Raw genomic sequence first — 13058 nt, forward strand, 5'->3', positions numbered from 1 at the left:
GTTCCGTCAGCTTGCCCTTCCTTAAAGGGACACTAAAGCGAAACAATAAATCAGTTTAGACTACTGAAGCATTGTTTGAGAACCCTGCAAGCAGTCATATAAAAAATAATAATTTGATTATTAGACGAGAAAATGAAGGTCCAAGTATCAGTATTTGAATTTCGAGCCGATACCCCAGCGCCGGTACGTCAGCGTGATGTCAGGGATACCAAAGTATGTTTTCGCATTTGGGCTGCGTTGGCTGAGTAAAGGCTCCCGAAACTTGCCATGTTTAATATTTCGTTCCTTTAGAACACAATGTAGTTAATCTGTACCGCTATATATAGTTAGTAGGCGCTAGAAGACGCCATCAAAATCCAAGACGTCACAGCCACGAGGTGCGCGAACTCAAGTAGGCGTCGCCACCCGTATTTCATTCTTGCGCTTTTTCTGGCTTACCAAACGTCTCATTGCTGTAAGAGTGGTGTTTTTGGTGTTGTAGAAAGGTAATTTACTGATGCAGAAGAAATTAGTTTTGACTTTAGTGTCCCTTTAATGTGCTTCCTGGCCTTGTCAAATACCATTTGTGCCAAGTATCACTTTTTTTCAATGAATGCGAGCTTTTTCATTCCACATTCTTGTTAGAGATCATTCCTCTTCCTATTCCAAACATTAAAGGTCAACCGATCCTTTGTTCATACTTAATACCATTCACTGTCTAGTAGCATAACATATATGTAGCAGTATTTTCTAATGTACGTTGCCATGTGCAATTCCTCTCCTGAAATAGCTGATGCGGCATTGGCGTGTGCCTTGCATTAACCTTTGCACCGTGTGCTATGTAGCATTAAACTTTCTTAATGTTTTTGGCTTTCAGTGCTTGCAAGGTAGAGTGGCTTCTTTCTTGAATGCAAGCTTTCTCATTCCCATATTTAATTCCTAGTCTCGTTCAGGATTGCTATTCTTGCTCGACAGCCTTTGTTTTTGCGCAAAGCTACATTGAAGTGATTGATTGCGGAATCTGGTTTCGCTGCTGTCCGACTGGGTACTCGTCACTGTGTTATGTTTCTCTTATGTGAGAACCTGGTCAGTTGCATTGGGAAACAGTCTCCCAAGGCAAGCACCTGCTCCTGCAGTCCGCACAGCGACGTAGACTCTGAATTTACACGCACCGTGATTGGTGCTCCCCGTCCCGTCCTTTCCTGCTGCTGCCTTGTGCAAATTTTGCTTGTGGCCTTCCTGGGCCATGATTTGGCGCCAACGGAGACTATTGACACGTGTACTTGTTTATCTTTATCGGGCGACCACGTTTCACTGCCTAAATGCGTACGTTGTGAGCGAGCTGGTAAACGAACCCACTTTACTGCTGCTGCTGCTATCGCTTTTACGGGAACTTTCAAAATTAAACATATATTAGTATGAATCGGCTCACCAAGCTTTATATGCACGTCCGTTGCTTTCGTTCATAGATCATGTGCGTAGCTTTGCAACCGTGACCAATATTGTAAAAACAGCAAGAAAACAGATGACACAAGTAGTGTGTCTGCTTTAATTGTCTGTGCTGTTCTTTAGAATATCAACCAACTCCACGCAGTCGTGCTGTTTACAGCTAAAACGTGTTTTTTCTTGTTGCATGAGCAGCATTTGCTTCTAATCGTGGCAGTAACGTTGTGAATTGTCTTCGGCCCACATCGCTGACTGTGTGCAAACTTGTTTAATTTGTTTCACTTTGCTGCTGTCTTTACAGCTTCTGCTTATTTCCTCTGCCTGCACGTTAGATTTGTTGTGTTTATCGAGATTTGGCCTGTCTCTGCCTCGTTGAAGACAAATGGACACAAGTACTGGTTGCTGTTGGTTTGTTTGGTTTGCTCAGTCTGAGCGTGGTATGTATATCCATTTGCTAAAGGGGTATGCTGCTGCGTCTAATGCAGGTACTGCTCATCTAAAGGTAGATTTAATTAGTAGTGGTTTGAGTGATGTATGACAACAGAGAGTTATTGTTCTAGAAAGGTGACAAAGCTGGTCCACAAATTTAAGGTATAGAGATGCTTAACCATTTAAGTGTTCTAAGTTGTCATGAAGTATTACACACATTTAAAATTTCAGTTGCAAAAGACATAGCAGAAGAAGAATCCAGAAGATTTGCTGCCAGATGTTTTGGAGACAAATTGTAGAGAAAGCATTATAGTGTGAGCTGCCAATGATTGTCGTCAGTTCTAACCCATTTTTCTATACAGTCACTGTTGCTTCATTGTCTGTTGCCATCGCATGCTTGTTAAAAACAAGAAATTGAGCTGCATGATTCCCCTGATTTTTCTCGCTCATAAGATACAAATGCTTTGATTTCGGCTGCCTTGGGGCCTCATGGTAGAAAACGAGTGTTTATTAGCCAGTTGCCAGCTTCCATGATCATGTGCTTCGTAATGTGGGTGTTTTAAAGGATACTTCACATCTGCCATCATAACTGTGAGTGCTGCTGCCTAGCACTCCCAGGGCTATGCTTAGTACATATGCACAGCTATCCAAGAAAATTGACATTGGGACAGTTGTGATCTGTCTCCTGCCGTTGAAGCTCACTTGGTAGAGCATTGCAAGCACAACGCAGAAAACGTGGGTTCAGCTTCGTTGTCTCTTATGCACAGCGTTATCATGATCTGTCTCCTGGCTTCTTCGAACATCCAGTCAGATATGCTCAATAATAGTTAGTAATGTGTCTGATGGTGGGTCGTTAATCTGGGTCCTTAGTGCAGCAGCCCAATTCTTTACCCATTAGGCTAAAGATGCATGCATAGCACGCCAGATAATTCTCACTGGTTCTCTCGTAGCAGCTAATTCTTTCATATGTTATGTGACACAGAATTTGTGATTCACCCGTTTCAGCTCAGATGCAACAAAGCAGGTGTTGTGTCTTATTTCGGTGAGAAGTGTGTGCAGTTGTTTTGGTTTCTCTGTGTTGACGTATTGTGCTTTGTATTTCATGTGGTGTTAGGCATTACCTCAATTGCAGCTTCAATGCTGTGCCCATAAAAACAGTTGTAGGTAGGTGCTCAGTGTAGTAGCGTGCGGCAACCGAGAAGCCGTACTCCAGAAAACGACAGTGGCCGGTGCAGAACAAGGAAGCAGCGTTTATTCTTTTGCACACGCTTTTTATAGGCAGCGGTTACTTATCCGCTGCTGATATCAGTGCCCGTGATGAAGCGGCACGGCATGCACTTGGCGTTACGTCATCACATTCCTCCCCCCTAAGATCGTCGTCGTCATTACTATCTCCACTGGCGGACATCGTGAGACCCATATCGGTCTGGTGGTTTCCTGGCACGCTGACTTCGGCGCAGCACTGGTGGAGGGTCGGAAGGCGCTTCGGCTTGCGTCTGAGGATGGTCATTGTGGGGAGCAGGCAGTGGCAATTCCTGCCCGTCTGGTGGTGGTGGTTCCGGCATTATTGCATCCTCTGGGGGAGGTGCTGCCGTGTCCGCTTCATGATACGCCTGCTGGGGCATGGTTGGGGCCTCCCGATGACGCACAACGTCCTCAGTGCCGTGTCTTCTCGGGGCCTGCGCACCCACGTTTGATCCTGCATGCTAGAAACTGCGCGGGCGTAAATGGTCAACATGAACGTGGCGGACTGTGTTCTGTGTTTTTACGAGATAGGTCACAGGGCTAACTGGCCGCACCACACACCCTTCAGTCCAGGACACTTTCTCTGGCCTGACAGTATTTACGTATACGCAGTCCCCTGCCCTGAATGAACGGAAACTCGATCTTCGTTGGTCATGCTGCCGCTTTACTGCTTCTTGCTTGCTTTGCATGTCATTGCGAAATGAGGGCCTTAGCAAGGACAGTCTCGTGCGCGGCATTCATTTCAGAAACAGTTCGGCTGGCCACTTGCCTGTTACTGTGCTAGGTGTTGTCCGATATGCCAGCAAGAAGTCGTCCAGCCTCTCCCGCAGCGGTCTGCCGTTTCCTCCCTTGTCGTGCAACAGCTGCTTGCGGAGGCTCCTCTTGACGGTTTGCACCATCCTCTCGGCAGCTCCATTGGATTCCGGATGGTATGGCGGGCTGTACGTGCGCCGGATGCCTCAGGCATCGAGGAAGTCCTGGAACTCCTGCGATGAAAACTGTGGACCATTATCAGAAATGACTTGTTCGGGGAATCCGTAAGAAGCAAATAGACTTCGCAAACGCTCGATAGTCTTCGCGGCTGTAGTTGAGCTCATAGGGAACACCTCAATTCATTTTGAAAACGAGTCAGCACACAAAAGGAATGTCGTTTTTTTCAAATTCAAAAAAATCCAAATGCACTCGCTGCCAGCATCGGGCGGGAAATGGCCATGGCTCGAGCGGTGCACGAGGAGCATTGTTTTGCATCGCTTGGCAGATGCTCCACCTTTTTACCACTTCTTCTATGTCTGCATCTAGCCCTGGCCACCATAGCAGGCTACGAGCGAGCATCTTCATGCGTGATGCCCCGGGGTGTTCTGAGTGCAACAGTCCCAGCACGGCATCTTGCAATGTTGTTGGCACAATAACACGACTTCCCCACGTGACGCATCCCGATTCTAACGATAGCTCCGCGCGTCTGCTATAATACGGTACCAGTTCAGCGTCTTTGACTTGTGCTGGCCATCCTTCCAGTGTATATCGGTAAACCTTGCTTAGCGTGCCGTCATACTTGGTCGCTTTAGCAACATCCATAGCCGTCAGTGGCGTAGTTTCAAAAACAGCGAGCGTATCCGTCTCCTCTATACCGGTTCCACTTAAAGCAGGTAGTCTGGACAGTGCATCTGCAACTTGCATTTGAGATCCTTTCCTATATTTCAAGTCGTAGCGATAAGAAGCCAAGATTAAAGCCCATCGTTGCATGCGAGCGGCTGCCAAAGATGGAACCTGCTTCCATGGCCCTAAGATGCTTATCAGCGGTTGATGGTCCGCGAACAACGTGAATGCCCGCCCATACAGACAGCGATGAAATTTCTTGAGGGCAAAGATTATCGCCAACGCTCGTCGCTCGATCTGGGCATAGCTACGCTCAGCTTGCGATAGGGTCCTGGACGCGAAAGCAATGGGTTTTTTTGTACCATTCGGAAGTATATGAAAAAGAACCGCGCCGAGCTCATACTGCGACGCATCACAGCTTAGCGCCAAGGGTTGCTTTGGATCATAGTAAGCAAGTACCGGACTGCTCGTGAGCAAGTTCTTCGATCGTTTCTCGAAACGCGAGAGCGCATTTACTTGTCCAATTCCAACGCTTGCCCTTCTTTAACAGCTCGTAGAGCGGCGCAGCTACGGTTGCCAAGTCCGATAGGAATTTAGCGTAGAATGTTACCATTCCAAGAAAAGACTTCAGTTCTGTACCATTCATGGGCTCGGGTGCATCCTTTATCGCCCTTACTTTCGTTTCCAATGGCTTGATTCCCGCTGCTGAAATTCTGTGGCCCAGGTAGCGAACTTCGCTGCAAAACAGCTTGCATTTTTCCATGCGCAGCGTCACATTGTGATCCTGTAATCGTGTTAACACCTCTTCCAGCTTTTGCCGACAGTCATCAGCACTCGTGCCCCCAATTATGACATCATCAATGTAACACCCTACTTGAGGGACGCCTTTGAGAATCCTGTCCATGAGCGACTGGAATATGGCAGGATCTCTTGCAATGCCATAAGGGACACGCTGGTATTGGTAAAGACCTTGGTGTGTGTTCACAGTTAAAATCGCCTTCGCAGCTTCGTCAAGTTCTACTTGCTGGTAAGCGGTATCAAGGTCAAGCACACAGAATACCCTTGAACCTGCTAACGTTGCGAGCAAGTCTTCTGGCAATGGAAGAGGGTAATGCTCAGTCAGAAGCGCAGGGTTCACAGTGACCTTGTAGTCGCCACAGAGCCGCACTTTTGCTCCCCCATCCTTGGGTACTACCGCTAACGGGGTTGCCTAATCGGTTCTGGTGACTTTTTTCAATACCCCAGTCCGTTCTAAGGTATCAAGTTCCTCAGACACAGCTTGCTTCAATGCAAAAGGCACAGGACGGGCCTTGCAAAATACTGGCATGCTATTTGGCTTCAAATGAACTTGTGCCTTGTAACCCGTTATGAACCCTATCTGCGCTGAAAACACTGCCTCAAATTTCTTCTTTAGCTCATCCACGGCATCGTCTTGCTCTACAGCTCGAAGTTCTTGCCAGTTTAATTTAAGCTTTGTCAAACAGTTGCGACCAAGCAGACATGGCAGCCTTCTTCCCCCGTCATCTACTATCAGCACAGGTAAAATATCAGTTTGATCGCCGTGCTCGACTCGCACGTTCACTGATCCTACAACTGGCACCAGCTCACCCGTATATATCCTTAAAGGAACAGTCGCTTTCTTGATAGTCAGCTGCGGAAACTTGTGCTGAAAAACCGACTTAGGCATGACGGTGACGGAAGCCCCTGTGTCTATCTGCATCTTTATGGCTTGTCCTTCCACCCGAACAGTGACATAGTACGCTGAATTATTATTTGTCATACTGTATATTTCTTGCTCTTCGTCCGAATCGTCTGCCGGGCTATCGATTGCATTCAGTGCCTTTGTTCTGCCTGGGCGCTGTCTGCACATTGTTCTCAAGTGACCTTGCTCACCGCAGTTATGGCACTTATACTTGCGGTACCGGCACCTTTTCGCTGTGTGACGTTTACCGCAACGGAAACACTCTAGGCACTCATTCTTGCCTCGAAGCGGTCCCTAGCTCGACTGCCTTGCTTAGAACATCAACTTCTAATGTGGAATGCCTTTGTGAACTGCCTTAGTGCTCTTCTAGTGCCATTTGCCGAGTCTGTGTTGATGCTAGTTCACGGTTTAACGCGATTTTGCATGCTTGTTCGAATGTCAGCTCTTCAGCTGTAAACAGCTCCCGTTGTGTATCGGCGCATCGTAGTCCGGTAACTAGTCGGCCTCTAAGTGCTTCGTCTAGAAATTTCCCAAACTCGCAACTTCTGGCCAGGTGCTTCAGCTGAACCACAAATTCGGCTACAATCTCTTGCTGAAGTTGCATCCTTTGGTTAAATCGGCACCTTTGTGCTATCACGGCCTTTCTGGGACTATAGTGACTTTTTAGAGCCGTTACCTCGTTATACGTTTTGCTTGATGGGGAATGTGGAATCAACAGGTTCTTCAATACCTCATACACTCGAGGACCCACTACCGTCAAGAATACAGCCAGTTTCCTGCCTTCAGCTATGTCATTTGCCGAGACGTAAAGCTCAAATCTTTCCAAGCAGGACTCGAAGCTATCGCTTCCTTCGTCAAAGTTATCAATTTTTCCCACCTTCGCCATTGCAGCGCCGGCCCCGCGGTAGTCGTCTTCAGCAGCAATCGAAGAAGCAAGTGACAAGCCGTCCTGATCCCATCCTCGTCGCCAGTGTATTCGCGTGCGGCAACCGAGAAGCCGTACTCCAGAAAACGACAGTGGCCGGTGCAGAACAAGGAAGCAGCGTTTATTCTTTTGCACACGCTTTTTATAGGCAGCGGTTACTTATCCGCTGCTGATATCAGTGCCCGTGATGACGAAGTGGCACGGCATGCACTTGGCGTTACGTTATCACACCCAGGAGTAACGGGAAGCTCATTCTACATCATTCTCTCGCATACAGCAGGTAGTGCGTCCAGTTTAGTGCCATGTACCTGTGTGGGGCATTTCCTTCTTGTTATTCTGGTGATGTGTTGTACATAGGGGGAAAGTCAATCTTCTACATCATGGTTGTCAGTGCCGCTGAATACAATGCAGTCTCAGCCTCGCTGCCTTGAAATGTTACAAGAGGTGACATCTGGGGGTAAAGTAGCATCTTGCTGTCCCTTGTCATCGGGCATAGCCAAGGTTGTGCAACCCAAGGGTCCTGGAACTTTCTAGGGACCAATGGCACCGATGTTGAAAAGTGGGTGGCTATGTACGAATGTGTGAGTGCCATGGAATCAACAGATGGGGCCCCACGCGTATGCTAGTTAACCTGTTGTTCTACCTAAGAGGCACGGCAAAGGTGTGGTATGAAAACCACGAAGAGGAGCTAACCAGCTGGGACCAATGCAAAGAGAAGTTGACAGAGTTGTTTGGCAAACCAGCCGGCCGTAAAATTGACGCAAAACAGGAACAGGCCTCCTGTGCCCAATCCCCCACGGAGTCATATCTCTTGTATATCCAGGACATGCTAGCACTTTGTCGTAAAGCAAACCCGATCATGACATGACAGAAGCTGAGAAGGTCTGGCATGTGCTTAAGGGCATTGCTGACGACGCCTTTAATCTGCTCATGTGCAAAAGCTGCGCTACAGGTGATGTTATCTTTAAAGAGTGCCGACAATTCCAGCATTCGCCAGACTTCCCAATACTGCGGCAAAGCCGACGTGTGAAGATCAACCCACACAGCAGCATGCGTCGCCATCGGAGGATGTGGTGCGAATCGTTGACATGAACTAGATGCAATGGCGGCTGCATTTCTGTTCACCTATCCCTGATGCTACAACATTTTCAGTCCCCTTCTTACAAGCCATCATTCACCAGGAACTTGAAAACATTGGCTTACGTTCTGTCTGTGCTGTTGCCAATTCCAGAGCTAACAAACGCCCTTCTACTATTTTTGCTCCACCCCGACGCTTCTCTCCGCGTTATCGCAACCCGACTGAGTAGAGTAGAGTTATCGCAACCCGACGACCAGCCGACATGTTTCACCTGCCGCCGCATTGGTCATGTCGCCTGATACTGTCACAACTCGTGGCCCTTAACACTTTGCACGCCGACCAACCTGAGCCGTGTTGATAAAAATGCCCGCAATGTTTCGCCCACCGCCGAATCTAACAGCGCCAACTCTGCTAGGAACACGTGGTACAGTCGCTCACCATCGCCGCACGGACACCAGTCTCGTTCACCGCAAACACGTCGCTCATCTTCGCATTCGCCACAGCCACGTCGCCTTTCGTCCCCTGTGGCGTTTGGCCGCACCCGTTTGTAAAACTAAGAAATGCAGCCCTCGGAGGTGGTGCTGCATTGCCTAATGCCGCAGCAAATCCTCTGTCTATGCACACAAGAAGTGCAATTGGCGTTAAAATAGACGGCATAGCTGTCCAAGCACTCATCGACAGTGGAGCCCACATACCTGTGATGAGTGCTAGCCTGCGTAGACGTTTAAAGAAGGTCCTCACCCCAGCAGCTGCCCGAGTGCTTCATATGGCTGACGGTGGAATGCTGGTTCTTGGAATGTGTACTGCAAGTATAGCTGGCCGCCCTACTTCTGTTCTCTTTGCTGTGAGCAACATCTTCCCTCACAACGTTATCCTAGGATTTGACTTTTTATCCACTCATTCTGCTCTCATCGACTGCATGGTTAGAACTGCCTCAACTCGCTGATGCTCCGAGCACCGCCCCACCGCACTTGTGCTCGATTCGTGATGTGCGTCTGTCACCCGAAGCAGTTACTTACGTCACTTTGACTGCCCAGCCACAGGTTCCTCGATGGTGAATATGTGCTTCGCCCCATCATCGATGTGCTTTGAACCGGTCACAGTTACTAATAATGACGTCGTTTTACCGCTTCTGAATTTCAGCCTGTGCCCTCAAGTGATTCCGGCCAGCATGTTCTTGGACAGCGTTTCTAGTGGTTCTGAATTTGATATTGAGAGTCTGAATTTTGAGAGTGGTTTATTAGTGCCAATCGCAGCTCCTGCAGCTCTGGTTCTTTAACGAACTTTGCAAAAATGACTGTACTTAACCTCACCTCTGCACAGGCCACGGACAAACGTTTCCTGCTTGAATCGTACAGTGGAATCTTTGATTTCGGCAACAGGCCTTTAGCCCGAACATCTGTTGTTCACTACCATATAAACACTGGAGACACAAATCCTATTTGTCAGCGTCCCTATCGTGCATCGCATGCTGGACGTCGAGTCATCCAATCAGAGGTGGGCAAAGCGCTCCGCAAAGGGGTCATCGAGCCATCAGCCAGCCCTTCGCCTGTCGTCCGTGTGAAAAAAGAAAGATGATGGCTGGCATATTTTCGTCTATTATTGGCACCTAAATAAGATCACGCGAAAAGACGTCTACACACTACCATGCATCGATGACGCCTTGGACTGCTTGCACAGAGCTAAATACTTATCGTCCATCGATCTTCGATCCAGCTACTGGCAGATTTCGTTTGATGAAATGGTTGCAGAAGACAGCCTTCATCCCACCGGATGGCTTATATCAATTCAAAGTCATGCCCTTTTGCCTATGCAATGCTCCTGCGACATTTGAACTTGTGATGGACTCTCTTCTGCGATGCTACAAATGGACCACCTGTCTTTGTTACCTTGGCGAAGCTGTTTTTTCTCCCATGTTCGGCAGCCGCCTTACCCGACTCACTGCCATTATTGCGGTCTTCTGAAAAGCCGGCCTCCAACTCCACGAAGTGTCAATTTGGGCGCCGTCAGATTACCGTGTTGGGACACCTCATTGACGCATCCGGTGTCCAACCAGATTCGGAAAAAGTTCGTGCCATACGCAGTTTCCCTGTTCCACATTCTGCTTCTGACGTGCGCTGCTTCGTCGGCCTGTGTTCTTACTTTCGCCGTTTCATCAAAAACCTTGCCAACATTGTTCGGCCTTTGACAGATCAAAAAGAAGAACACGCCATTCTCATGGGGCCCGGAGCAGGCTCACGCGTTTGCCGCTCTCATCAGGTTTCTGACCACCCCTCCCATACTTGCCCACTTTGATCCATCTGCACCGACCGAAGTCCACACTGGCGCAAGCGGCCATGGCATCGGCGCTGTTCTCGATCAACAGAATGGTACGGAGTGCGTGATAGCTTACGCCAGCCGCCTGCTGTCACCTGCCGAGAGAAATTACCCCATCACCGAGTGGGCGTGCTTCGCTTTAGTTTGGGCTGTCGTCGAGTTCCGGCCATATTTGTACGGCCGTACATTTTCGGTCGTTACAGACCACCACGCACTCTGCCGGCTGTCTTCCCTCCGGGACCCGACAGGATGGCTTGGTCGCTGGGCTTTGTGGCTCCAGGAATTTTCATTTATTGTCAATTACGAGACCGGATGCCTCCACAAGGACACTAACTGCCTCTCGTCACCCCGTGGATCCACTTGATCCTTCTGTGCATGATCCGGAAACCTGCGTGGTGGCTTTCACTGACATGACTGACATGCGCACCGAACAACAACGCGACGAGTCCTTACAGTCCATCATTGCCGGAGTGCAATCACTCCGGCAGCACTGACGGCACATGCCGCATGTTCTTGCCGCACAACGGCATCCTCTACCACCGCGATATGAACGCTGATGGCCCTGAGTTGCTCCTTGTCCTTCTTCGTCATCTGCAATCTGTTGCTCTTGAACAACTTCATGATGCACCGACGGTGGGACACCTTGGAGTTTTGCGTACATACGATCACGTACAACGCCAGTTCTTCTGGCCAGGTCTCTACTGCTTTGTGCACTGTTATGTCGCAACTTGCGAATTGTGTCAGTGCCGGAAGAAACCTCCCCTACCACCTGTCGGATGACTCCATCCAGTTGAAGTTCCCTGTGAACTGTTCTCTCGCTTAGGCCTTGACTTGACTGGCACTTTTCCGACGACGACTAGAGCTAACAAGTCGATTGCCGTCGCTACTGATTACACGACACGCTATGCGATAACAAAAGCGTTGCCGACTAGTTGTGCAACAGACGTCATCGATTTTCTCCTCCACGACGTCATTCTCCACCATGGTGCACCTCGACAGTTATTACAGACTGCAGCTGCTCATTCTTGTTTCTAGTTGTCGACGACCTCGTCCGCTCTTGTGCCACTGAGCACAAGCTGTCCACCGCCTACCACCCACAAACAAACGGTCTTATGGAATGTCTCAACCGAACAATCACACAGATGCTGTCGATGTAGGTCTCCAGCGATCACCGCGACTGGGACACCACGCTGGCCTACGTGCCGTTTGTATATAACTTGTCCCGACGTGACACTGCAGGATATTCACCCTTTTATCTTTTGTATGGTTGCAACCCCACTTTGCCCTATGACATCATCATACCTTCTGTGCCACGTGTTGCAACTAACCATGCTCATGAAGTCATCGATCGCGCTCACAGGGCATGTCAAGTCGCCCGATCTCGTTTATTAGCCCCGCAGCATATACCAAAAGAGTTATGACTGATGCCATCGCGATGTTAAGTTCGCACCAGGTGCTTGGATGCTCCTTTGGTCACCATGTCGTCGGGTTGGCCTCTCCCAGAAGCTTCTCTCTCGCTACACAGGGCCTTATGAAGTCCTACGTCAAGTTGACGATGTAAATTACGAGATTTCGCCGCTTCAGTTTGATGCATCCTCAAGTCTGACGCCTGTTGACGTCGTGCATGTTTCGCGGCTGAAGCCATACTTCGCTCGCGATTCTTTGCCTACCATGAGCCGAGACGGCGCTTCACCACCCGGGGGTCCTGTTACGCAAGGATGAAAAAAGAGAGGAAGAAGACCGCAGGACGCTGGCTGCTGCGTGTTGTTGGTGGTCAGCCATCTTAACTACTCTGCCTCATCTTGTATATATATTGTAAATACAGTCCTTCTATAGTCCCAACACGCCCGTAACAGTATGCTTCGCCTCTGGCATGTTCATGATCTCCGATGGTATATAAAACAATGATGCAGACCAAGCTTCACAAAGAATTAATGTTCTGTCTTCCTTACGGGCTGCTGTGTTTCAGCTAAATCTCCTTCTCCTGTGTCCAGTGGTCTTGTCGCTCAATTAGTGCTTGCCTATTTCTGTTACACTGCAACCCACTAATGTTAAAACATGATACTTCTCCTCTCTTCCCTTGTCCTCCTGTCCTTTTACACTGCTGCAAACTTTTAGATTTCAATACTCGAATGATTAATACAAAGATTGATGCTACCATATTATGTGACGGCTGTCATAACGGCGATAATTTAGGTGGACCTGAAACTAAATGAAAAAGGAAACAAAAAACGAAACAGACATGTGTGAGTAGGAATAACTTCCTCGTGACAAAACTGGCTCCATGCTAAACTTTGCCTCAAGGAAATTGGTCTTAAAAGTCTCAAACCCATTTGCGCATA

General features: G+C 48.6%; 1 long non-coding RNA gene across 1 annotated transcript; it reads right to left on the reverse strand.

Moving 5' to 3' along the window:
• Positions 1 to 3088: 3088 nt before the first annotated feature.
• LOC129382822 (uncharacterized) lies at positions 3089 to 7377 on the reverse strand. Its single transcript, XR_008610860.1, has 2 exons — positions 7275 to 7377; positions 3089 to 4085 (listed from the first exon to the last, which is right to left on the reverse strand). It is a non-coding gene; the product is annotated as an uncharacterized lncRNA (long non-coding RNA).
• Between the last annotated feature and the right edge of the window lie 5681 nt (positions 7378 to 13058).

The sequence above is a fragment of the Dermacentor andersoni genome, chromosome 6 (assembly GCF_023375885.2).
Source record: "Dermacentor andersoni chromosome 6, qqDerAnde1_hic_scaffold, whole genome shotgun sequence".
Classification (NCBI taxonomy): domain Eukaryota; kingdom Metazoa; phylum Arthropoda; class Arachnida; order Ixodida; family Ixodidae; genus Dermacentor; species Dermacentor andersoni.